The sequence below is a fragment of the Chelmon rostratus genome, chromosome 13 (genome assembly GCF_017976325.1).
Source record: "Chelmon rostratus isolate fCheRos1 chromosome 13, fCheRos1.pri, whole genome shotgun sequence".
Taxonomy (NCBI): Eukaryota; Metazoa; Chordata; class Actinopteri; order Chaetodontiformes; family Chaetodontidae; genus Chelmon; species Chelmon rostratus.
In genome coordinates, this window is record NC_055670.1 from 1,683,651 (window position 1) to 1,710,964 (window position 27,314).

The 27,314-nt window shown below is 40.8% G+C and overlaps 1 long non-coding RNA gene across 1 annotated transcript; it reads right to left on the reverse strand.

The window, feature by feature from the left end:
* Positions 1-1,344: 1,344 nt before the first annotated feature.
* Positions 1,345-5,698, reverse strand: LOC121616556. The gene is made up of 5 exons (XR_006007309.1): positions 5,005-5,698; positions 4,393-4,441; positions 2,441-2,503; positions 2,033-2,124; positions 1,345-1,629 (listed from the first exon to the last, which is right to left on the reverse strand). It is a non-coding gene; the product is annotated as an uncharacterized LOC121616556 (long non-coding RNA).
* Positions 5,699-27,314: the final 21,616 nt, after the last annotated feature.

Genomic DNA, 27,314 nt, shown 5'->3' on the forward strand with positions numbered 1-27,314 from the left:
CAGCTTTGCTGAAAGGTGCTATGAGAAATGACACCTCAAAGGGCCTTGGCTTGGAGCAACTTGAAAATAAAACTTTGTCATAGGACAACAATTAAGACATTGCTGTAAAGGCATTGACCTACAGAGTAACATATGTCAGTATGAACATTGTGGTTCCTGCCCCTCAGGAGTGACCTTTGAACCTTGTACCTGAGACATTTTTGAAGGCATATAGGGAAGCCAAAAATATGCTAGAGATGTGGGGTAAACAGTTTTGGAAAGCTCTTGATCTCTACTATCATACCCGAAGGCAAACCAACAGGGGGCGTCACTGAGTAAGGTCAAAACCCGGAAAAAACATGATTTCACCCTTTTACCAATGATAAACATCTAATCTGGCCAAACAGATCTGCTCCCCACCCCCTAATACCTGTAATGTGATTTCAAGATTTCTGAACACAATTTAATAAAATATTGAAAACACTTTAGAACTACAAAACATATGGCGCAGCCCTCTACTGTGTACTTGAACTCCACGCCAATTGTAGTTCTTGTGTCATTCTTCCGGTCTAGTGTTAGCGTTGTGAAATTAGGGTTTAGAAAACAACTACCCGCTCGGTTTTCATCACAAAAAGTTTTTCTTAAACACATGAATTTATATCAGGAAACAAAACATGTTGAAAAACATAAACATATTTATCAATGACTGCTATTTTAGACGCGATCCTTGCACCTTTCTCTCACTGACTGAAAAGTGCGCGTCCAATGACACAACGGATTAAGCAACGTTTCCTAACGGAACTTCCGGGCCTCGTAATTCCTATTGTTGTTTTAAAAGATTAATATGGTTTATAACCTGTTTACATAAATGTGGCTTCCAAACATACATATTATTAATAAACGTTAGTAGTTGCAGTTAGTTGGCAGTAGCTATTTGTTGGTGAACGTGACAGCGCTGTGGTTTTGAACGCAGCTTCGGTCTCAATGCACGGGGAGCATAGGCTACGTCAGTAGTAAAGTAGAAAAGTAGTAAAGTCAATTGATGAAAACATATTTCAAAATACAGTTACTGTTGTATTAAAGTCTAAAAAGCCCAGTTTCTGGAGCTATGCTTTACCTGAAAGGGCTATTTTTTTTTTATATGTATTAATAACATACCTGAGACAAGATTGTAATTATTATTGAAACAGCACATCATAGTTCCATCACAGTTTTGTTTTCAGAGGATGCTGCAGTGGTTCTGTAAGATGGTCATGTTTTTAATAAGAGGCAAGAGTCTTCTTGTCCTCTGCTGTCAACTGTACTCTCTGATTAGCAAGGTAAAGGAATCAAGGATTCAGGGAATAAAGGTAATTTAATTGTCATTTTACAACACAGGTCTGCAAAAATGAATCAAAGAGATGTCACCCCTTCCATACTCCTCACACATAGAACATGTATACGGAAAATTAAAATTAGAATGAAACAGGAGAACAAAATAAAACATTATATACACATATCTGTTAATCTGGTATATCAAACTACATTACATAAACCATCAGTGGTCTGTGAAACCTCAGGATTGGAGGGGAAACTTAACTACAGTATATACATATTTACAAATGTATTATTGAGTCTTTTGGCTGCCAGGACTTGGCCCACTACTTTCCACTGAAAAGAGAGGAGAAAAAATGGTAAATATCAACAAAGTTTTCTGTATATTAACTAACTTTCACTTGTATAACAAACTGCATATACTGCAACTATTTTATACCGATTCTCATTTCAGAAATTTAATTGTAACAGGGCAAAATTGTAATTAGCGCAAATAAGAAAAAAATGAGGAAGAAAGCCATGAAATGACTTCATAGGACATCTGGATGGCAGAGTCTGTTACATTAACAGTAGTTTGCATGTTGTGTGTTCTGGAACACACATGGTTCAAAATAATATGGTATAATATACAATTATGACAAAAGGCAAAGAAGTGGTGAGGAGGCTGCATCAATAAAGTGAGATGAAAAAGAGAGAAGCACTTTCATATAAACAATCAAATCAATCAATCAAAAAGGACCTTAAATTGGAGGCGGGGGGCCTGAGGGTTAGATAACCAAGCTTGTGACTGGACTGAACATCGCTTCAACCCTCAGGATCACCACGGTAAATCTGGGCAAGGAAAGTGAAAAAGCAGCAACACCTTAAGTGAAGCTGCTCAGCAGATCAAACTGTGGTTTTACTGGGCAGCTTTCAGATGTGAAATTTAATAACACATGCTCAGGAATTTCAAACAATCATTCAGGCAGTTCTACCTAACTTTCTTATTACAGTCCTTTTTCTAATTTCTCTCAAACAAATTCAAAACTACTTTCATATTGAAAATAAAACAGTTAGGCTATGGGCAGAGAGGGTAGTGAATTAACAATTATCTTTTTAAAATAATATATAATATTTGAACTCAATCTCAAAAATATTTGGTACATACCTCCCCGCTTCGTCTTGTGTTTCACATCGCCATCTTGAAGTGGAGTAGAGACAGCAGAGACAACTGTAGGATTGGAAATTAAATATTACTTATTCAGGCAATTAAGGTGTACTTTTTACATACCAAAATAGTCAAGTTAGGTCAATTTTATTTACATAGCATTGAATCACAACGAAATTGTGAGCTTTGTCAAAAAGGTAAGTTTTAAGCCTACTCTTAACTCACTGACTGCCAACGATGCAGGGGTGCTTCACAGATGTCGTGGGAGGTTCGCTTCCAATGACGCACCAATGAGTCAATAGGCTTTTCTTTTATACCACCATAAAGGACACTCTGATACACCTTGTGACATAATTCTGGAGCTCTAGGTTCCCTCTACCTCCCTCTTGTTTTCCCTCTACCTCCCTCTTGTTCTTCTCTTTCTCATCTAAGTAAACGCCCCCCCCCCTTGTGTGTCATTATCTTTTTTATGTTTCTTAAACGAGATGTAACTGAAGTTATTGTTGTATTACTGTATCTCACAAACGAACTGCTGTAGAAACGAGCCTTGGAAAAAACAGCATTGGAAAGATGACATTTAGCTCTTTCCACAGAGTGGTTCACAGTCTATAACGCAAGTATAGTGTGAGTTGTGTGCTTTGAAATGTGCCTATAAACAGTGTCAGAAAGCTGGCCCCACAGCACAGTGATGTCACAATAACGCTGGCAGGCAATGAGCTAAATGTAGAGAGGGTGTATTCAACATCTCACTGTCCCTTGCCAGAGTCCCATCATGCCTCAAGTCACCGATAATCATTCTTGTGCCAAAGACCTCCACAGCATTGTGCCTCAACGATTACTGCCCCGTTGCACTCACCCCTGTCACCATGAAATGCTTCAAGCGGCTGGTGATGAAGCAACTGAGGCAGACCACTGATGTGGCTGAGGACTATCATCAGTATGCATACAGGTGGAAACGGTCCACAGCTGACACCATCTCTGCTGTGACCCACCAGGCCCTCTCTCACCTGGAGAATAAGGACTCCTATGTGAGGCTGCAGTTTGTGGACTTCAGTTCTGCATTTAACGCAAACATCCTGCAGAAACTAGTGTCCAAACTAGCAACAATAGGAACTTCCTCAACCCTGTGCAACTGGGTCCTGGATTTCCTGACCTGCAGGTCAGTGTCAAGATTAACAACAGATCCTCCACCATCATCCTGAACATTGGCTCTCCCAGGGCTGTGTGCTCATCCCTCTGCTGTACACACTGATAACCTACGACTACAGAGCTCACCACAAGAACAACCTTAAGTCGTGGTGAAGTTCACAGATGACAGAGCAGTGGTTGGACTCATCACCCACGGATACGAGACAGCATACAGGCTGGAAGTGGAAGATGTGACACTGTGGTGCGGAGACAACAACCACATCCTCAACATTCAGAAATCCAATGGTTGTGAATTTCTGCAGGTCTGCCACTGCCCCGCCTCCTCTTTACATCGATGGCACCTCAGATGACTCCTGACCAACACCTCACCTCATGCACAGACACCATGGCTATAATAGATAAAGCCCATCACCAGATGAGGAGAGATTTAGAAATAAAAGCCTCCCTCAAATAAAAAGCCTGCCCCCAATAAAGGCCAGGTATCCTGGGCTGGGCAATTTTGAAATACAGGAAATACAGTTCAGTTAACCAGTGAACCATTATCCAAGTTCCTGCCAAAGACAAATTATGTGTACTGTAAGGATAGCAAACAGGAATTATTTAAACTTTTTTGTAGCTTCTTCCTCTCTGGCATATGTCTTGTCGCCACTGCAATAAAAGATCATAGTTCACTCATATATCTTTTAAAAGATGACACTACTCCTTAATTGTATGTAATGTATTGATAAACAGAGATAATGAGAAATCGATGATCAGCAGACATGAGAATACCAATTTAATATGCTACAAGCATGAGTACGTACATGACTTTTTCGCCGTGTTTGCCTCCTCCACATGTCTCTCAGTGTTCACCTGATAGATAGATAGATAGATAGATAGATGGATATAGATAGATAGATAGATGACTCTTAAAAGTGCCTTTGGGTTTATTTAGATGATTCAGATGGAGATAGGATGGGTTGACAGGAACTACGAGGAGAAAAGAGACAAGTATTTAGTACTGTAGGCTAGCTATAGTTTACCTGTGTTTTCTATTCATACAGAAAGATTTAAAAAGTGTATGCAACTGATTGGACCATGATTTTCCCATCTTTTGAATGAATACAAAAGATTTTTTTCTAAAACAATACAGTGTTTAAGGAGGCCTAATGAGACATTATGCCTCCTGTTATTGCATAACATAACGTTACTCTTTGGTGATGCAGCGTTACCGTATGCACAGTAACTATTAGCATACACATAGCTGTCTTCAGCTGGCCAGGCACAAGTTGCTATTGTTCTCTTCACAAGTTAGAAGGTCGTTTTCATAGTCTTGTGTTTAATAATTAGGCCGCTGTTAATCATCGCTTTAACATTTAAACCGTGTGAATAATGGAAAGTAAGACATCAGCTCAGAGAAAAACCACACATCTTACCAAGTAACAGGAGAAGGGCAGAATGCTTCCGGCAACAGGTGTCGCTAGCCGTGAGGGGAAGGACTAGGATACTTTCACAATAAGACAAAAAGATATTACACTAAAATAAGATGGCATTGTAAACGTAGTGGTACCTTAAAAACCGTAAAAAAAATTAAAAACTTAATCTCATGTTTCATGTGAAACACTTCAAACAGTACAGTACTGATTAGGAGATAGAAGTATGGAAACACTAGTGTAGGTGGGGCATTATCACAGGAAAGACATTAAAGGAAGCAAACAGTTTTTGACTGTGTCAGAGTGGCAGCGTTGCAGGCAGCATTTGGACAGAAAGAAACTGTTCAGAGAAAAACTTACCCATGAAGATCTATGGGCTGAGCTGTACTAAGGTGAGCATGAATACACTGTGTGGAAATAAATAGGTCACGGCACTCAAACATCACTTTTATTCTTTTACTGAGAACCACACTCTCCATTTCTCCCTCTGTAGCTTGAACATTTTCTTTGATAGATGATGTGTTTACTGATTATTTTGACGTTGTATTTTCTTCACTGGCAACATTATTTTGTGAGTTGGTTCATACAGGGCCTTTCTGGACAGTTTTATAATGTATATACAAAAGAAGAGACAATGAAAAACAAAAATAACAACACTGCTTCCTGTTCAGCAGGATTCACACCATTTACACCAGTGTCAAATTTTAAACACTAGGTTTTATTAAAGGTGATATCAGAGTTTCTCAGTTGCCAAATAAAGATATAAATACAAAAAAAAAACAAATAAAAAGTGCAGATTCTGTTGAGGTCATAATTTTAAGACCTTTGTAAAGCCTCACCAGTGAGCATAACATGTAGTTGGCATGTCTATAACAGCTGAACGTGGTGATTTCCATGCTGCTCTTAGCAAATTGATCTAGATCTGATGCTTTTGTGCGTTGATTCAATGCTGAGTGCAGCCAAACTCGATAGCCTCTTTTCTGTCTGGAAAAATGCCGACATGCAAAACAGTAAGCTGCTTCTTTTGATTGTGAGTTTTCTAACCAGGGATGAAGTTTGTAGCAGTCGCTGCGGGAGCTTCTTCCGGCTCCTCCCTGGGGGGGTCAGAGGGAAACTGTCTCTAGTTGACTGCGCTGGTACCTCAAACCTGGACTTGGATACGTCTAGAAGATGGAGGGGGGGGAAAGATTCAAAGTGCATTACATCTGAACTAATTATACAATGTAACTAGCAAAAACATATTATAACCATCAGACTGTGTTAACATACACTAGCAGTTTAGCCTGGTGAATCAACAGAGGCTTTTGTAGCCTACTTTACACCGAAAACGGCAGACCTAGCTAATATTACATGTATAGTTAGCAAAACAGCGTTCTTCAACTTCATTGTTATCCTCTTAAAATCAGCATTGCAACTATACTGGCAGTGTGCTTTAACTATAACTACATTTCTTAACAGATAGACATATGGATAGTTGCTCAGTTTTTACCTCTTTCCTCCGGTGTCTTCTTTCCTCGCGACTCCTGGCTCCCTCGGTTTTTCAAAACAAATCAGTCTCTTACTGCGCATGCGCTGCAGCCGCTGCGGCCTCATCTCCTGCTGCATTCAGCACAGTCAGACATTGGAGATCCTAATCGTAAATTTCAAATTCGTCGCGGCCACTTTTCTAATGCGTTACCCTGAGCGCTGCTTATCAATCAGTGTGAGATTAAAAACAGGTGTTATAACCTGTTCAGAGAGTTGTCAGTGGTGCAGTCCTTTTGTTTACGTTTGAAAAAAGAGTGCAGTTTTCAATTTAAACATCAACAAAAAAAAACTGTACAGATCAAGGCAAAGATGACAGCAAAGATCAAGGCAAAATGCCGATGACGTCATTCGGTCGCTGTATGAATGAACAGCTGTTCAGGTGGATCATCACTGTGAACGAGGGAGAGAAATAAAAATCTGTGAGACAACATAATTTATTTTAGACATATTCTACCAGCCAAAGAAAATGAAGATTAAAAGAGACATGGAGAGAGCAATCCTTCCAAGACCACGCAGGTCTTGGAGGGATTGTGGTAAAGATGTTTGCAAGCCTGCAAATACGCTCGTCTGTAACAGCATAACGAAGGAGGGAAAGGACACGAAGAGAGAGCTGGAGAGGCAAGAAACATTCTGCAAACCAGAACCTCTCAACACTGCAAAGACCAACACTCAGGCAGGAAATAGTGCCAAGAGAAGGAAGAAGAAGAGACACTGTCAAGTAGATCATAAGGAGGTGCAAGTAACGCAGAAAATCAGTAAGGACAACATCACAGCTGAGCTCCAGGCGGAGAAGCAGAAGAACAAGGCTCTCCAAGAAGAACTGGACAGAATCGCCGTTGTCAGACAGCAGGGTGAGAGCCTTCGCTGTCAGCTGGAGAAGGAACGCCAGCAGAAGGAGCTCCTTCAGAAAGATTTGCAAGAGCTCCAACAAACATATGCAGTCAGCCAGCAGAAGTTCACTGCTGAGCTAAAGAAGGAGAAGCAGAAGAACAAGCATCTCATAGAAGAACTGAAGAGAACAACCATTGTCAGACAGCAGGCTGAGAGCCTTCGCTGTCAGCTGGAGAAGGAACTCCAGCAGAAGGAGCTCCTTCAGAAAGATTACCAAGAGCTCCAACAAGCATATGCAGCCAGCCAGCAGAAGTTCACTGCTGAGCTAAAGGAGGAGAAGGAGAAGAACAAGCATCTCCAGGAAGAACTGAAGAAGATCTATGTGGTCGGCCAAAAGATTGAAGCTGATCTCATCACCACGAGACAGCAGGCTGAGACCCTTCAGTGTTCCCTCGACAATGAAATCAAGTCTCACGCAGACACAGTGTCAGAGGGCTGGCGTGTGATCAACGCCTTGAGGGCTGAACAGGACGCTCTTCGCCAAAAGATGGCGGAGGGGACGAATCTGTGGCAGCAACATGTCTTTCAGAGGGAGAGATCGTTCGGGAAAGAAGTGGGGGAGCTGAAAACACAGCTCAGCGCTCAGATCTCACTCAACCTTGAGCTTTCCACCGAGCTCCAGGCTGAGAGAGAAGACGGGCGACCTCCCCGGAAAAAGGCCAGGCGTGAGGAGAAGCCTGAGAATGAAGCACAAAGGGATCCCTCCCTAATGCACCCGCTTTCAAACCCATGAAAGAAGCTCAAGGCGCTGAGGAGAAGCCGTCAGCCACCACTGCTACATCCACCCTGAAATCCATGGAGGAGGATGAAGATGATGATGATGAGAAGCTCCCAGAGACAACACAATCCACAAACTACAGAAGAAGGAGACTTCAAATCAGAAAGGACAGGAGAGAAATAATCAATAATAAATCAATAATCAATAAATCAATAAACAACCAAAAAAACTGAAAAGAAAATTAGATTCCTGCAATATTATTTGTTTTATATTATATTATTTAATATATTTGTTCCTATATTTGTTCATTTATTTGTATAGCTGTGATAAAGCTTTCATTTATGAAGAACTCGGTTATTTGAGTTTGTGCGTATACAGCACTGGCTGTGATCACAGTATATATGCACATGTGTGCGTGTTTGCTTATTTGCACACGTGTACGTGTACAGAATGCATCTGGCTGATATTTCACATTTCCATTCAGGCAGAGAGTAAGTAGGCTGGCACCTAATAAGCCGATTACCAGGAGAAGCATATGGTGTGTTCTGTATGGTTCTCTTGACTCCACCATTAGCACTGATGAGAGCTGGGAGAGATGTGGAGAGTGGGTGGGTCAGCTGGGGAGAAAATGCACAGATATGCGTCTACTCATACACACAAAGCTGTTAATTGTGAAACAGCTGGAATGTACAAAAACAGAGGATGCAATATCCCAGAGCTGCAGGGTTTGGGAATTTGCATCATTTCATCTCATGTTATCATGAACGGTAATTGTTACAGTAATTTATTGCTTTTTGCAGTCATGGAGTAATTTTACTATTAATCATCATTAATCAGAGATTGAACAGTATTTGAAGTCGACGTATTCAGATTCAAAGGAGAATAGGAACATAGGTCTTCCACCTGACATGCCACCATTAGGGGAAGTGGAGCAGGAGATGGATGTGAGCCCACCTAGGTGGAGAGAAGTGGTGGAGGTGGTTAGGCGTGCAAAGGCTTCTTCGGCCCCAGGGCCTAATGGAGTCCCCTACCGTGTCTATAAGAGTGCACCTGGCATCTTAAGGACACTATGGAGATACCTGAGAATAGTTTGGGAGAAACAAAGTATTCCAAGAGCATGGCGCAGGGCAGGAGGTGTCTTCATCCCTAAGGAGAAGGAGTCATCGGACCTTAGCCAGTTTCGGATGATTTCTCTCCTAAATGTTGAGGGAAAGATTTTCTTTAGTATCGTAGCACAGAGGCTGGCTAAATACTTAGAAAGGAATGGTATGATAGATACGACAGTGCAAAAAGCAGGGATACCAGGATTTGCGGGATGCTTAGAGCATACTAGCATGATTTGGCATCAGATTCAGACAGCTAAGAGGGAGAAAAGAGACTTGAATGTTGTATTTTTAGATCTGGCTAATGCGTTTGGGTCAGTGCCACATAACCTTATTTGGAGTTCCTTTGACTACTTTAAAGTGCCGGAGATAGTTGTTAACTTGGTGAAAGCATATTTCCAAGACATCAGACTGTGTGCAAGTATCGCAGAGCTCACAACAGGCTGGCAAAGATTGGAGGTTGGTATTATGGCAGGATGTACAGTGTCCCCGCTAGCTTTCACAATGGCTATGGAGGTAATTATTAGGGCTTCCAAGTGGGTCGTAGGTGGAGAGAGACGGCAGAATGGAATGCGTCTTCCACCAATTAGGGCTTATATGGATGATATGACACTGCTAACTTCAACAGTGCCATGTACAAGGAGGTTGTTAGATAAAGTCAATCAGAATCTCAAGTGGGCTAGTATGAAGATTAAGCCTAGTAAGTCAAGGAGTATTTCAATATACAGAGGGAAAGTAAGTGATAGAAAGTTTGCTATAGATGGTGAGGAAATCCCAACAATTAGGGAGAAAGCAGTTAAGAGTCTAGGACGGTGGTACAATGTGGACCTGAATGATGTTGAACAGGTTGTGCAATTTAGAAAGGATGTTGCAGAAGGGCTGGAGAGAATAGATAAATCAGGGCTCCCAGGAAAACTGAGGTTGTGGTGCTTGCAGTTTGGCTTGTATCCTAGGTTAATGTGGCCAATGTCAGTATATGAAGTCCCATTATCCGTAGCAGAGAGAATGGAAAGGCTAGTTAGCTCTTATATTAGAAAATGGTTGGGTGCTCCCAGGTGCTTAAGCAATGTAGCTTTGTATGGGAAAGGAATGCTTCAGCTGCCAGTATCCAGTCTAACAGAGGAGTTTAAATGCACTAAGGTTAGGACAGAACTTTTATTATCTGGGAGTAAGGACATGTTAGTTAGCAATGTGGTTCCGAATCCTTCTGGGGGGAGGAAATGGAACCCAAGGGCAGCAGTGCAGGAGGCAGAGGCAGCTCTTAGGCATGCAGAAATAGTAGGAAATGTTCAATTTGGCCGGGGAGGCTTGGGGCTTGGCCCAGGCAAACCAGTGTGGAATAAAGCAGGTCTAAAGGAGAAAAGAAAGCTTGTAGTGGAACAGGTGCGTAGGCAGGAGGAGTTGTTAAGAGGGGCAAAAGCAGTTGGTCAAGCCAAACAGGGACAATGGTTGAATTGGGAAGGTGTTGAGAAGAGGAAACTTAGTTGGAGGGACCTGTGGAATATGGAGGAAGGCCGTATTAAATTTCTGATAGGGGCGACATACGATGTGTTGCCAACCCCGCAGAACCTAAGTCTCTGGGTACAGGGCGATCAATCGTGCCCACTCTGCTCAGGTACAGCAAGTTTAAAGCACATTTTGTCAGGTTGTAGAATTAGCCTATCACAAGGCCGGTATACATGGCGGCATAATCAGGTGCTGAGAAGCTTAGCCGCAGGCATTGAGGAGAGAAGGAAGCAGGTGAATTCTGGAAGTTCTAGAAAGGAGAGGTTAGATGTGCAGTTTGTTCGAGAGGGGGAGAAAAATAAAGCTGCTAAGTCAGGGAGAAAGCAGGGAGGTGGCTGCCTGGTAGGGGCTGATGATTGGCAAATGCAGGTCGACTTGGGAGGACAGCTAGTTGTGCCCCAGGAAATAGTTTATAGTAATCTGAGGCCAGACATTGTCTTATGGTCCATGAGTAAAAAGACTGTGTATTTTATTGAGTTAACAGTCCCTTGGGAAAATTCAGTGGAGGCAGCTTATGAAAGGAAGAAGACTAAGTATGCAGATTTAAAGACAGAATCTGAGCAGAGGGGATGGAAGACCAGGGTCTGTCCGGTTGAAGTGGGGTGTAGAGGTTTTGTTGCAGGGTCAGCTGTTTCACTGTTGAGGGAGCTGGGAGTGCATGGGCAAAATTTAAGAAAGACAGTGAGGGAGATGTCAGATGAGGCTGCTAGGTCTAGTCAGTGGATATGGATCAGGAGAAATAATAGTAGTTGGGGGGTGAAATAGGGACAGTGGGGGGGCAGGCAGAGGACATGCATGCCTAACCCGGCAAGAGAAGAGGTTAAAGTCTGAACAAGACACCTCTCCTCTGCTCTGCTTTCCCCGCCCCATCTTCTCGCTCTGCCAATAGGAAGAGAACCAGGAAGTTTAGATAAGGTGGGGGGTGTGGCCAGCTAGAGTCTCTCTTTGGGACCATGCGGCCTGTTCAGGTGAGTTTGCGTGGTAAGACACAGAGTTGGCTTGTTTTTTGATCTTTTTGGTTGTTTTCCTGTCTTGTCTGCTTCTTGAAGGAAATGTTAGGGTTTGTTTTCCTGCTCTGTTTGCTTTTTGAAGGAAATGGTAGGGTTTGCTGCTTCTTGAAGGAAATGTTAGAAGAGGCTGTTAAATCTAGTCTGTGGTTTAGGCCTCCTCCTTCAGCACCTTCTAAATTTTCCACCCCCTACCCGAACAAGGGTCTGTATCCAATCCCTACTTTCATCTTTTGACTCTACCTCTTTATTTTCTATCCCCTACCCGAACCAGGGTTTGTATTCCCACCCCGCTTTTTTCTTGGTGCAGTTGGTGAGAGGCAGGGGTAGATGATGGTAGTGTGGCAATCGGCAGTTACAGGTGGCATCTAGGCCTGTGGTAGCATTGTAGCAGCTAACAATAGCTAAAGCGGTGAGAGTATGATAGTATCTTAGCAGTTAGTATTGGTAGCTAGCAATTAACATTAACAGTATAGGTGAATCTAGCGTTATTGTCTTCTTCTGTTCCTCTTAGCAGGTAGCGGTTAGCACATAACATTAGCTAAATGGTAGTATCGGAACTGTATTGTCTTCTTCTGTTCTTCCTAGCGGTTAGCAGTAGCATTAGCAATAGTTAAATGGTAGCATCGGTACTGGCCACTACCTGGAGCATCTCTGGGTCAGTTGAACGTGGCGGTGCTGTTTGGATTGTGTAGGAGCAGTATGAACTGGCACTAGGGGGGGTGACTCTGGGACGCCGGAGTTCACTGCCTAACCTCCTGGAGGTGTAGTGGGACTAAGTAGGCGAAACACTGTTGAAGGGAGGTTTCCACCTGATGACCCCCAGAGACGTGTTAGGAATCACTGCTCTTTGGCAGGTATAGAGGCAGATTAGAGCTCCAAGGTTCTTCACTGAGAATGAATCCTCTTTTTGAGCACAAGTATCTTGTGTTTAAATTAACTTAAAATTTTAGTAATTGTATTATAACTACTATATCACATAACATATTGCCACCAGCTATTAAGTGTTCAACAGCTATCAGCAACAGAGGGAAGAACTCAAAAACACTGTTAGATACAGCTGGTGTCAGTGACTTTACAGGAAGTAAAAGTATTATTGGACTTCCTATCAGTGTTTTACTATTAGGGCTGAGTATTGATTCAAATTTCAAGAATCGATACGATTCCGATTCTTGAGATTCAGAATCGATTCAATTCGATTTGGGTTAGTGTTATTAAAACCGTTTTTTGAGCTGTTTCCTGATTGTCTAGTTGTGCAACATATTAATAATAGTTTTATATTGACATTTGGCAGCAAATTAATGAAGTATTGGCAGTTAATGATGGTAATAAGACGAGTGAAAATGGCCAGGACCAATCCCCCTCCTAGAATGTTGATAGACAAGTATTTTACAGACATGATTTAGGGCAGAATTACTGATGCATTATTAAAAATATGACATTAAGAATTCACCCAAAAGCTGTTGCTGTTAAATACAAATGTGCCTTTAATTTGGCCATTTTGTCCACAAACAGCTGTGAAGTAATTCATCAAAATGTATAAAAAATAAAGAGATTTAGTCAATGTAAACAAAGTGCTGCTGCTTACAGGCTAAGTGATCAAACTAATGGAAACAACATCAGAGGTAGTAGGGTACCTTAGAAAACTGAAGTGTCTCACAGTTTTTCTTCAGAGTAAATCTCACTGTCAATCTTTAGAAGTATAAGACATTCAATTGCTTTCAAAATGCAAACATGTAAACTGGACATTTTAAACGTGAACTGTAAACTGTCTAAAAGTCACATCAAAGCTTTAGTGCATATTGGTTCAACCAATATTGGTTAATTATGGCTATCGTAGTCAGGGGGCGTGGCCGAAGTAACAGCGGTAAAAGTGTAAAGGGCATTCCACTCTCTGGTGCCGTCATCCTTTTACTGGCGCGTGCTGTCAGCTGTCAACCTGAATAATAAAATGACTATTTCACTGAACAATGAAAAAATATGAATATATGCCAAATAATATGCAGTTAAAATATTAATCAAACGTGGTTAATGTGATTTCTGCTCCTGAACCTCAGCGCACAGGGTCTGCACATCAGCGCTGTGCGCCGTCACCTGCTTCTTTACGCAGGATAAGCTGTAACCTGTAAGCGCGCGCCGGTGTTTGTTTCAAAACGAACAAAATAAAATACATTTTAAATAAATGCTCATTAATTATTTTCAGGAGCCGCATCTGATCTAGTGGATGCATAACGCAACCCCAGACACCACAGTACGGTAGTTTCTATGCGCCTTATAATGCAGTGTGCCCTATATATGTAAAAAGTTTAAAAACAGGCCATTCATTGAAGGTGCGTGTTATAATGCGGTGTGCCTTATAGTGCGGAAAATACCTATATAAATATATTTTAAAAAATCGATATTTGGACGCGAGAATCGATTTTTTTTAAATAAAATGAGAATGATTTAAAATCGGCGGATCGATTTTTTTCAACCCAGCACTATTTACTATCATAGCTGATGTTTTTCGATTCATATTACTTCTGCATTATTGTGTATGTTGCATTTTACTGCTGTGGATGAGGTTGAGCTAGCTTTTGCTACTTTATATACTGCTGGCTAGTTTAACCCCTTAACGCCGATTGTCGCAAACTCGCATCATACCACTTTAATCCACATTGCAGCCGTGAAAACTACATCCGTTGTGTTGTTGTTACAATGTAATGGTTGTAAGACAATTTTGTGGCTGGTTTGATGAAATAGATACATTTTGAATGGCTTTTATGATGCACATTTATGAATTTAAAAAAAAAGTATTTTTATTGCTTTTAAGCATTAACGCCTGTTGTCGCTAATTTGCATCATACCTAAATTTATATCTATTGTATGTGCTACAGAAAAATTAACAAACTCCTCTTTATGTAGGATTATTTGAAAGCAAGACACAAAGAATTCTTTTTTAAATATAATTCTAAATAAATTCAGGCGTCAAGGGGTTAATCTACAGCAATGCATCGTAGTCACTAAGATCAACATATGGTAACAGTGTCACTGTCCTGTGAGAGCCACGTGTCTTTAAAAAGTCTATTTTTAATGAGATCACCTTGTATTGAGTTTTGTGACAATGCATTTTCCAGCACACACACACACACACACACCACACACACACACACACACACACACACACACACACACACACTTCTTTTACACCAAGTTTACTGAAAGCTGTAGGTATGTTGATATTCCAGATATATTCCAAAGTGTTGTTAGCAGCTCAACTCTTAATAGCATAGAGACTATTTACAGAGGAGCACAGAGGACTGACAGAGAGCTTCATCACACGGCGCAACAATAATCACCTGAAGCTCAATATCAGCAGAACCAATGAGCTTGTGGTCGACCACAATGCCTTCTGTTAGTGTTGAATAATGGCCAGAAAACATCTGTCACATTACGTGTCTCTGTTGAGCAAAGAGTCCTGTGGTCACACAGATGCTTTTTTATGATCTAATACATACATGGAAGAGCAGTCATGAGCACCAGTTTGACCATTTCATATATTTTTGCGTACATATTCCATATGGACCCATATTGATATTGGGAAAAGATATCTGTATCATTATTAGAATTTTGACTTCAATCATATAGGTAATGTAATGTAACTGTCAACTTTGACAGTGACAGTTTCAAAACAATACATAAACATGTTCAACACATCTGTTGAAACAACTCGAGAACATGGCTCCATTAACAGTCATATTAGGAGGTCAGAGCTATGACGGCTAATGTGTTCTGTAGTTGTTTATTAAAGAAGCCTCATTGGATTTACACTGACCTGGGGTGAGTTCAGTATTAATATCTCAGTCCTCACTTTGAGGTGGATGGGTTTACTTCACAGAGCAACAACTACATAAGAAACCCTGTATGTACTGTACAATAAGTCTGTTAACTTGGGTACAATGATAGTTACCATGGAAGTGCCAGTCCCGCTCGCCTGTGCGCTCCTGTGTGTGTGTGTGTGTGTGAGAGAGAGAGAGAGTGTGTACAAAATTATTTTAGTGGGTGATTAATAATTGCCAGCAGAGGTCATAAAAACAACAGAGCACGACATCCTAGGTGTCAATATTTAGCCAGCAGTCTGAGTTTTTACCCTCTTATGTCTCTCCCACACCTTTCTTTTGCAGTGTTTCTGACATGCACCCTAAAGCTGAGAGCTTCTCCTCTACTCCTGAGCTGAGCTCTCACCACACCTCCATAAGACTTTTCATTTATGCTCATGTGTGTCATTCAGAGGTGCCCAGCGTGATGTCTGTGGAGGACAGGCATCCAGCCCACACAACCGAACCAAACAATGTCCTGTGCTGTGGGTAGTGCTAGTTCTGTATTTCTAATAGCACATTTATGATATGGTGCACATTAAAGATGAAGGTATCTATTTGATGCGTACTGGTGCTGCCGGAGAGCAATGCTTTGTTGAGCGTGTCCCTGTAGTGTGTGTATCACTTGTTCTGCTGTTTCTGAAAAAGTCAGCAAATACGTGACAACTCGTGAACTCAGAGCTTTCAGAAAATTTCCACTTCCGAGGTCGTGAACACCACAAGAGGAGGGCGTTCACATGCACTCTCCTCATGATCACAGTAAACACGACTCCCTTTGAAGGCAGCATGAGGCTAGTGTCTGGTGACTGCTAGGACCCTGCTGCCCCTTGTTAGCCCACTGCCACACTGTCGGTCCAACTTTTACTTTTAGTTTTGATCAGTTCATTAGTTTATTTCAAGTCTACATTTCCTTGGTTAGCACAGTGGGGTACATTGTGTGTTTTAAGGATAAAAGCAGGTCATGTGTTTCATGCTGATTACTGTGAGCAGCACTCTGCCAGCCTCATTCTGCAGGGCAATGTACAAGAGGGTGAAAGTCTCTCACGTGAGGGCCCGCAGCTATTTGTTGCCGGATTTTACCTCGAAAGCTGTCAGCTGCTATATTAATGCCTTTGCAACCAGGAAAAACCTGAGGGGAAAACTGTATAAACCAAAGGCCGGTTTTGTTGCATGAGTCCTGTGTATGTAATATATCACTATGACAATCCTATGAGCCTGCTATTACCCCTGTGTTACTTCAGCTTTGGGAAGGCAAAGTGCACTCTTAGACTGCAAATTAAATTGAACTTATTTAATGAAAAGCTTTCAGTTTTCATCAGAAAACAATCATGTGGCGTATAGTGCATTACTGACATGTACATACTTACATTATGCAATACTATATCTTAGCAGGAGGATGTAAATATTCAAAGTGTGCACTGTGGCCAATGTATATATTTTTGGCCACTTGGGGGCAGCAAAGGGAGGTGTACACACAACACATTATCAACATAGAAAAATTGAAATTGTTGATATCCAGCAGACACAGGACAACCAAAGCATTCATTAGGTGTTGTTACTGTTCCTGTTTTTACTTTTTATTTTGTGGAGCTTGTTAGTATTTTATGCCTTTTTTAGACAGCTGACACAAGAGGGACAGCAGGAAATGAGGAGCGAGGGTGATGCACAATGACACAATGACGGGAAACAAAGGTCCTGAGCCTGGCCAGCCCACAGCCTGCACCCCAACAATCAAGCCACCACAGTCCCCTTTCACATCATATCCAATTATTTAATTTGTCGTTATTAAAATTATATTGATTAGTGCAGCTTTAAGAGTCCACATGGGTGAGATTAAATGTTTTTTATTCATAACACATGAAGTGGCAGACTCAATCATGCCTCTGCCTGTCCTCTGACCTCCAGTGTCACAGCTTGTTGGCATCTCAAGGGTGCAAAGCGCCAAACCTCTGCTTTTTTGGTGGCATCTTAGCAATTACTACCAACACTGTTTCTCTCAAAAATACTTTCTTGGCAACATAATGAATTTAGACCACTGCACAAGAAAACCTTTATTATTAGACATTAAAATGATCATTGCATGAATAACATTCATGCATAGTGCAGAATGTTAGAGAAATAGCTTGACGTTCTATTTGTTTTCTTTGCTGAGGGCTGGAAGAGAAGGTGGATAACTCTCTTAAATTCTGTTAGCTAATCATAAAGGTACAGCCAGCAGGTGGTTAGCTTAGGTTAGCTTAGCATGCAGCCTGGAAGGAGGCTATTAAACAACTGGCCCAGCTCTGTCCAAGTTCAAAACTTCACCAAGCAGCACCTCTAAAGGGATTTACATGCTGGAACTACTTTTTTCCGCTTGCACTGACCATTTTGGCATTCCCCCAAATTTCAGAATGTTCCTTTAAGGACAATTAGTGTAGAATTGATCAGTACCAAAGCCACTAAAGACTCATCAGGACTCAGCAAGGCATAAAAAAAGAAAGACGCTGACATTTGGTCAGAAAGAAAGGAAGAAATTGATCTGGTGGTGAAGTAATTATGGGACAGTCTGTGATTATATGTCCACTACACTAAAACACACATCTTCAGAAGGTAGCCAGGAATACCTACTCTAAATCTCTAAAAGCTCCCTTAAACTAGCTATAAGAAGAACAGAAGAATAGCTATTCTTCAGAAAGAATGGCTATTGATGATACCAAAAACCATTGCCTTAAATTTACATTCATACATTGCTAATTTGCACGGGATGTTAAGTATTGTCAGAAATAAAATGTCAGAAAACACTTAAAACCTTTGTTGACAATTAAAGGGAACATAACACAACAGTACAAAGTTCAGCGTAAGTACAGCATGACAGTGGACAGCTGCAGCGTTTTTAATAGATACAGTCAGAGGACACTAAAACTACTTGCAATAGGAAGCTCCATTAGATACAGTAAATCAATTAAGAGACGTTTTTTGTGCAAATATTAGTCCACGAATGAGTCTGCTTTTCATATGACACTGCAATAATTAAATTATACTATAAACACTGAGGCACACTGCCACACAAGATGCAAGCTGCAAGGTAGCTATTCCGCGCTCACTTCTGTTGTTGTGAGTGGTCCTTATTATGTCAGTTTAGAGTATATGTTCCACAAATAGCAGTCGTCAGCAGGACTCAATTCAAATACAGAGTCCTTCATTATGCGTGAGTGGGAAAAGAAAATACAGTGCAGTCAGTCTTTGAGGGGTAATTATTAGGCTCATGAAAATCAGAAATACATTGTTGGATGTATGAAAAAGGACTTTCAGTTTAAAAGCTTGACCAGTCTGTGTCACCATGCTGGTTGCACACGGCAGACGTACGTCTTCGTGTCCGTGTCGTGTTTTACTGTAAGATGAGGGCATGAAAGCATGCAATTGCCAACTGAGCTTTCCATGCAAGCATGTGAGGCATGCGCCTCCCATCCACAAGTGAGTAAGTGGCTACAATGTATGATTCACAGCCTGACTTGTCATCTAGAGCCACAACAGGTCAGTGTTTTCACTTATTCAGTAAAATGTTGCAACATCCACTAAATGGACTGACTTTCCTTCTAGTGCCACCATGAAGACCAAATTTGTGGATCTGAGTGAAACTGGATGGATGGATGGATGGATGGATGGATGAACCCCTAACATGTTGTCTATACCATCAGCAGGTCTGATACTCTGATAGTTTGGTTCATAACCTCATACTTGCACAACTAATGACATGCCCATCAGTCTCAGCTGTACATTGTCTGCAAACGCAAACATAGCTTGCAAACAAAGCATTTAAAAGAAGCTTTCAAATGGCCATAAAAATGAGTGAAACCACTCCTGCAACGCGGTCTCCTATCCCTCCATATGCTCACTGTGTTCAATGTGTTCCTGCTCTCCCCTGGCTCACCCAGTGACTGACACTGTGCAGTCTGTTTCATAACGCAGAGCTTGGCTGAGTTGCAGTACTTCACCGCCGCTCCTCTTTCACTCACACCTTCTTTCCTTCTCCCTCTGAGATGACAAGATCTGGAGATGCCCTTTTAAACCACTCAGACCAGGAGCCGTCATAAACACACACCCCAGGGTGCCCCAGCAGGTGGGCAGCCAGAACAACATGGCACGCCGTGACGCCAGAGCCACAGGTGGCGGGGTGAGGTCCACCCCGGCCTCTCTGAACTGAGATGCACGGTAATTCTAAACACTAACGATTACCATGACAAGATTCTTTCACTACTCAATGACAGTAACACATATGAATGCCTGCAACGAGACCCAACCAGCGGGTACAAGAGAACAATCATAGAATATCTGCAAAGTTTGCAGAAAGATGGAGCCATTGACCGTTTGCAATACCACCGGTTATACCCACAAGAGTCCATCCCGGGCATCTATGGTCTCCCGAAAATACACAAAGAAGTAGCGCCTCTCAGACCTATTGTCAGCAGCATCAGCTCTGTGACATACAACATTGCTAAGTTCGTGGCCAACATCTTAGCACCACTGGTTGGCAAAACGCCACACCACATCCAGAACTCAATGGACTTTGTAAATAAGGTCTGGGACTTAAAACTAGACCCATCAGAAACAATGGTTTTCCTTCGATGTTGGAATGCATGTGAACACATCGTTGTTCACATGCATTCCAACTCAGGATGCTGTGGAAACAGTGAGACAGCAGTTGTTACAAGAAAACACTTTGCAGAACAGAACTACTCTTAACCCGGAGCAAATATGCCTTTTGCTGGAACTCTGCCTAAAAACCACCTATTTTCAATTTAGGGGAAGGTTTTACAGGCAAAAACATGGGTGTGCGATGGGCTCACCAGTATCCCCCATTGTGGCTAATCTGTACATGGAGAACATGGAAAGAACGGCTCTGAACTCTTTCAAAGGAACAACACCAAGTCATTGGTACAGATATGTGGATGACACTTGGGTAAAAATCAAAAGCCAAGAAGTGCAAGCCTTCACCAAGCACATTAACTCAGTGGACAAGAACATCAAATTTACTCGAGAGGATGTCAAGGACATGAGTTTGCCTTTTTTGGACTGTGTCCAATGTCCACATTGGAGAGAACAGGCGCCTCCATATTGGGGTTTACAGAAAACCTACTCATACAGACCAGTACCTCCTTTTTGACTCACATCACCCACTGGAACACAAACTAGGTGTTATCAGAACTCTCCAACACAGAGCTGATAATGTTCCAACCAGCCAACAGGCCAGAGACAAGGAACACAAACACCTGAGGGGGGCCCTCAAAACCTGTGGTTACCCCAGCTGGTCCTTTGTGAAAAGTTCAGCTGCTTCCAGAAAGAACAGGGTGACAGAGGAGGAAAAGAGGGACAGACGGCATAACATTGTCATTCCATATGTGTCTGGTGTATCGGAGAAACTCAGGCGAATCTTCAACAAACACAACATCCCGGTACATTTCTCACATTTCTCTCGCTATTTCTCAGAGACAAATTAAGGAGATCAATAGCATTGATTTTAACTTTATTTGGAAAAATAAACACCATTACATCAAAAAGGGAGACTTGTTGAAAGATTATGGAGATGGTGGACTTAAGGCAATTGATTTTGAAATCATGAATGGGGTATTAAAAGTGAAATGGCTCCAGTCTTTTTTAAAGAATGGAAATGATATGGTTCTCATTACCCTCATTTATATTCAATAAAGTAGGAGGTATTCAGTTCTTACTTACATGTGATTTTGAAATCACAAAGTTGCCTATAAAACTATCTGCTTTTCATCAACAGGTATTGTTACAATGGAAAATGATCTTCAAACTCAATTTTATCCCTCATAAGATTCCATTATGGAATAACAGTTATATTGAGCAGGAGGAAATCTATCTTTATGGAAGCCTGGTTTGAGAAAGGTATTTGGTCTGTTGTACATTTAATGGACGATCAAGGTAATGTTCTTGAACTGAAAGAATTTAATAATAGATGTAACATTGAATGCTCCATTGAAGTGTATAAAAAAGTACCACATAACATTCCAGGTGCCTTTATTCAAATAGTAAAGAATAGTCTCAGGACTGTGGGAACACTATGTCTGCCCATAATTAAAATTGATGATGTTGATTTCATGAATGAAAAATGTAATAATAAAAAATAAATTCCTCAGACAGTGCTTTGTAAACTCCATGTATCCAGGAAAAACAAGGAGCACTATCATGCTCCAGAATTACAATAAATCTGACAGATCAGCTATTAGAACAAAATTTCTTAAATTTCCTCTTCCTCCAAAATATAAGGAGATTCACTTTAAAATGATAAACGATATATATCCATCCCATGAATTCTTGAAGAAGAGGTTTAAATTTGAGGTTGATAATTGTGGCCTGAATCTGGAAACAACAGAGCATCTATTTTTTGAATGTGAAACAGTCCAGGATATATGGAGATGTCTCTGTCTTCCAAGCCCATAGAGATGGATTTCTTCTCTTATCAAACTATTCAAATGAGTGTAATCCTCAAAATTAAGAAAACTGAGTTCTTGGTTAACAACCTCATCATAGTTACAAAATTTTATATACATTGTTGCGGCTTCCAAAAACAAACCCTTTTAGCCACAGAGAGTATGAGGTTGGGTCCTGGGGTTCGCAGATTTGTGACGCGCACTGAGGTTATGGTGACAGATACCCTGAGATCCAAAGATGCGTTTGGTGCATTTATTGTGGAAAAACAGCACAGAGCTATCACAGCGCAGCAAAGATGATTAAATGAAAACCAGCGGATTAAACAGATTTCAACAAATGTTGAATAAATGAGCGAATGATAAATGAGTAGCGCGGTCAACAAAAATTAGGACCACTACCCAACCATGACTCTCTCATCCGTGTCACCAGTGAGTGCACACCTTTACACACACACACACTTCCGTCCAATCACACGCCTACGTCCCCCTCATGGTCTGCACTTAAGAATGAAATTCTTTTGTTCCAACAATGTCTGAAAAGAATTGACAACGCCCAAGCAGAGAGAAATTATTTACACTTATTAACAATCTTAAGAAACAACATGAAACATCCTCCTTATTAGGTGATTATAATTGTAGTGGCACTCTGTGTCTTCAAAGTTCGTGTGTCACCTTTGCAGCTTGTCTACAACCAGTATTTGAATCACTCGACTGAAACCAAGTCTTCCTTTTATGCTTTTTACTTTAAGGACGTATATACACATTTACAGAATAAAAGGGTTTACAAATCGTTTCTGTAGTTTCAGTACGGTCAAAAAACTGTGTTGCTTCCTTCGTGTCCAGCTTCAATCTGCCTTGACATTCATGCAAGCAAAATTAAAAAGACGTATGATGCATTACGTAATGGAAGCCAGAATTACATTTCACAGTAAAAGTTTCTTTTTAAATTAACTAAGTTATGTATTCCTATGAAATATAATACACATCATGAACTTCTTAAAATTAAATTAAGCATATTTATACATTTTTTAAATAAATTATTATACTCTATAAATTCCCCATTAATTGGCTGTTACAATAATCAATAAGATCCAGAACCAAGCGGATATTATTATGTATAAACCTGCCTTTAAGAAATCCTGATTGTGTTGGGCATCAGTGCCCCCCAGTGGCCTCACCTGCTCTCTGCACCCACTCGCCTCATTTCTCATTTCTGAGGGACATAAACACAGAACAGACTTCTTTCTGCTGCCAGAGGCCGTTCAGATACCTGCAGCAGGAGGGAGCGTCATCACAACACGTCTGAGAAGTTTGTCACTCCTTCATTTTATGGTTGTTCCATGAACATCTTATCGTCTCTCCTTTCTGACCACAAAGAGGGAACAGTGTTTGATAACAGCACTGTATGTTTAGTGCGTATAGTTTACCTTTATTTATTAACTAAATTTTCCATCTTTGTCTCTGTCCCCCTCCTTTTCAGATTGCGCTCTTCCAGCTCCTCCACCTGTTGGACAATGGTCTGCCAGCGCTGTGCGTTGTCAGCCAGCTGTTTGTTTCTGGCCTCCAGCTGTCTGAGTCTGGTCTCCCAGCTCTGTTCCCTCTCGTCAGCTCCTTTGTGAAGTTGGTCTTGAGAACTTCAGCCCCATCTGTAGCCGCTGCGAGCATTTCAGAGAGATGCTCTTTCTCCTCTGTGAGGACCATGATCTGGGCGTCCCTCTCCTGCAGCTGCTGCTCCAGCTGGTTCACCTGCATCTGCAGTCTCTTCTGAGTCTCTGCCATCTCGCTCTTCTCCAGGTGCTGGATGTTTTCCACCTGGGACTCCACGCTCGTCTCTTTGGGGGAGACGTCAGATTCACCTGATGCGCTGCTCTCACTGCTGTTTTTCTCTTCCAGACGCCGCTCCAGTCTACGTATTTCTTCTTCTTTTTTTCCAAATATTTTTAATGAAAACAAGTAAAATACTTTCAATCACAAAATTACATTTTACCTTCTTTTGTTTTGTTTTGTAACTAAATATATGCATATATGCACATATATGCACACACATACATATACAAACAAAAAAAACATTAAATGAAAAAGCACTCTCTAAACAGAGTGTAGAAAAAAATGAACAAACTACATCCACCCACCCCCCAAACCCACCCCACCCCACCTCAGCTCACCACGACCAGTACCTGCTAATGGTTACTTGAATATAATTAAATGCAAAAACAACAGGCACACATTCAATTGGACAGTACCTCTAAGTTTGTGAAATACGAAATAAAGGGTTGCCATTTAAAGAAAAACTTGTCAGTACAACCTCTCAGCGTGTATTTAATTTTCTCAAGTTTTAAAAAAAACATGGTGTCAGTAAGCCAGCGGGAAATGGAAGGGCATTTAGTAGACTTCCAATGCAACAATAAAACCCGTCTTGCTAATAAAGATGTATAAGCTATAATATCTTTTTGCATCGAGTTTAGTACAAGTGAGGCATCAGGAACCCCAAATATGGCAATCAGAGGGCAAGGCTGCAAATTTACTCCAAGAACGGTGGACATAATAGTAAAGTAGCCAGTCCAGAAACCATTGAGATCAGGGCAAAGAAAAAACATGTGACTAAGGTGACAAGGAGAGCGATGACATTTGTCGCATTTGTCTTCAACTTCTGGATAGAATTCAGACAGTCTTGACTTGGAAAAATGGACCCTGTATAGAACCTTAAATTGGATAAGTCCAAGACGAACGCATGAGGTGGTAGACCGTATCCTATCTATAGCATGTTCCCAGACCTCATCATTTAATTGTAATCCCAATTCTCCTTCCCATGCATTCTTAATTTTAATAACTGACTGACTGTTTAATGTCAAAATGAGGTTGTATATATACGTAATCATTCCTCTCTGATGTGGAGCACGTGAAAGCAAGCCTTCCCAAGGCTGCTCTACAGGAATGAAAGGGAAGTTAGGGAAACGTTTGGAAACAAAATCACAAATTTGGAGATAACGAAACATATGAGTAGCAGGAAGGTCAAACCTAGATGACAAATCAGCGAAGCTAACAAAGACACCATCCTTATATAAATTTTTAATTTGTTTAATACCTTTTTCATACCACATTGAAAATACTGAGTCAGAGAGTGATGGAGAAAATACGTGATTATTGTTTAAAGGACCCAAGGAAGATAAAGATACAAATTTAAAGCGTCGTCTAAACTGATACCAGATCTTAAGTGTGCTTAGTACCACTTGGTTATTAATGTATAGAGAAAGTCTTGTTGGCAAAGAGGAATAAAGTAAAGCAGGTATAGAGGATCCCCTACAGGATAACTCTAGTTTACACCAAGAGGATCCAGAGGATTCTAACCAATAGCAAAGTTTATGAATGTGAGCCGCCGAATAGTAAAATTGAAAATTGGGTAAAGCAAGTCCCCCACTGAATCTGCATCTCTGTAATAAAGTTTTACGAACCCTTGGTGGCTTCCCAGCCCAAATAAAGGAACCAATTATCTTATCCAATGAATCAAAAAAGTGTTTTGGTAGAAAAAGAGGAATTGACTGGATAAAAAACGAAACGTTGGTAAAATATTCATTTTAACAACATTGATCCTGCCAATTAATGAAAGGGGGAGGTTGCTCCACCTTTGAATATCTGATGTAATCTTTAAAATAAGGGGAGTGAAATTGGCTGATGCAAGCTTAGATATGGAACGCGTCACATTAATACCTAGGTATTTAAACCCTGACAAACTAAATAAGAAAGGCAATTCGGACTGATTAAGACAACATGCTGCGGTATTAACGGGAAATCACTCACTTTTTTCTAAATTTAATTTGTAACCTGAAAAGGAACTGAAATTCTCCAGAATACTCAAAACAGCGGGAATAGAAATTATAGGATCAGTAATATACAATAACAAATCATCGGCATATAACGATAATTTGTATTCTGTTGCATTTCGAATGATTCCACTAAATGAGGGAGAAGATCTTAACGAAATTGACAAGGGCTCAATAGCAATGGCAAAAAGCAAGGGTGACAAAGGACAGCCCTGGCGAGTTCTGCGTCCAAGAGCAAAATAATCAGAATAAATATCAGTAGTATGAACACTGGCTTTAGGGGATGAATAAAGAAGTCGAAGCCAAGAAATGAATTTATCACCGAATCCAAATTTCTTCAAAACTGCAAACAAGTACTTCCACTCTACCCGGTCAAAAGCTTTTTCAGCATCCAATGAAATAACAATCTCAGGAAGTTCAGCCGATTGCTTGGAGTAAATTATATTAAAAAGTGTACGGATATTAAAAAACAACTGACGTCCCTTAATAAAACCATTTTGCTCTTCAGATATAATGTTAGGAAGCACATTTTCTAAACGGGATGCAATTACTTTAGCCAACACCTTCACATCAGCATTAAGTAGGAATAACGGTCTATAGGAACCACATGAAGTAGGATCTCTATCCTTCTTGAGAAGGAGAGCTATAGTGGCTTGTGTCAGAGTTGGTGGTAAAGAACCACGTTCCAAGGCTTCGTTAAACATTAATAAAAGTAATGGTGCCAATTTTAACATAAACGTTTTTAAAAATTCAATCGGGAACCCGTCAGGGCCGGGAGCTTTATTGGATTTCATGGCTTTAATTGAATTTGATACTTCTTGAAGAGAGAGTGGGGAGTCCAAATGCTCGGCAGTGTTAGAATCAATAACAGGATTCGATAAATTTTGAAGAAATTCATTCATTTTAGTATTGTCCGTGGGAAATTCAGATTTATATAATGAGGAATAAAATGATTTAAAAGTAGCATTAATTTCCAGAGGATCAGTAGTAATTATGCCGTCATTGTTTTTAATACTAGGAATCAAACGGGAAGTAGCCTGTCGTCGTAATTGATGTGCCAGTAACCGACTTGCCTTGTCACCATGTTCATAATATGAGGCGCGACTGCGTAGAGCAGGGGTGGGCAAACTTTTTCACTTATGGGCCACAAAGGGTTCTAAAATTTGACTGGGGGGCCGGACCAGGAGCAGATGGATGGAGTGTTTTGGTAATCCACCTCATAAGAGAAAATAAAATATCATGAGATATGTAGAACACATGTGCTTTAATTTCAATTGAAAATGAACAAAAGCATTACAACTAAATATCTGTCTTTGAAGTCCCACAGAACTGAGCTATTTATTGAAATGACTCTTTTTATTATTTTAAAGCACTGAAAGTTGTGTTATCCTTAAGGATATTATCATCATCAGTCTCCTCCTGACTGTCTTCATTTAACAAACGGTAGGA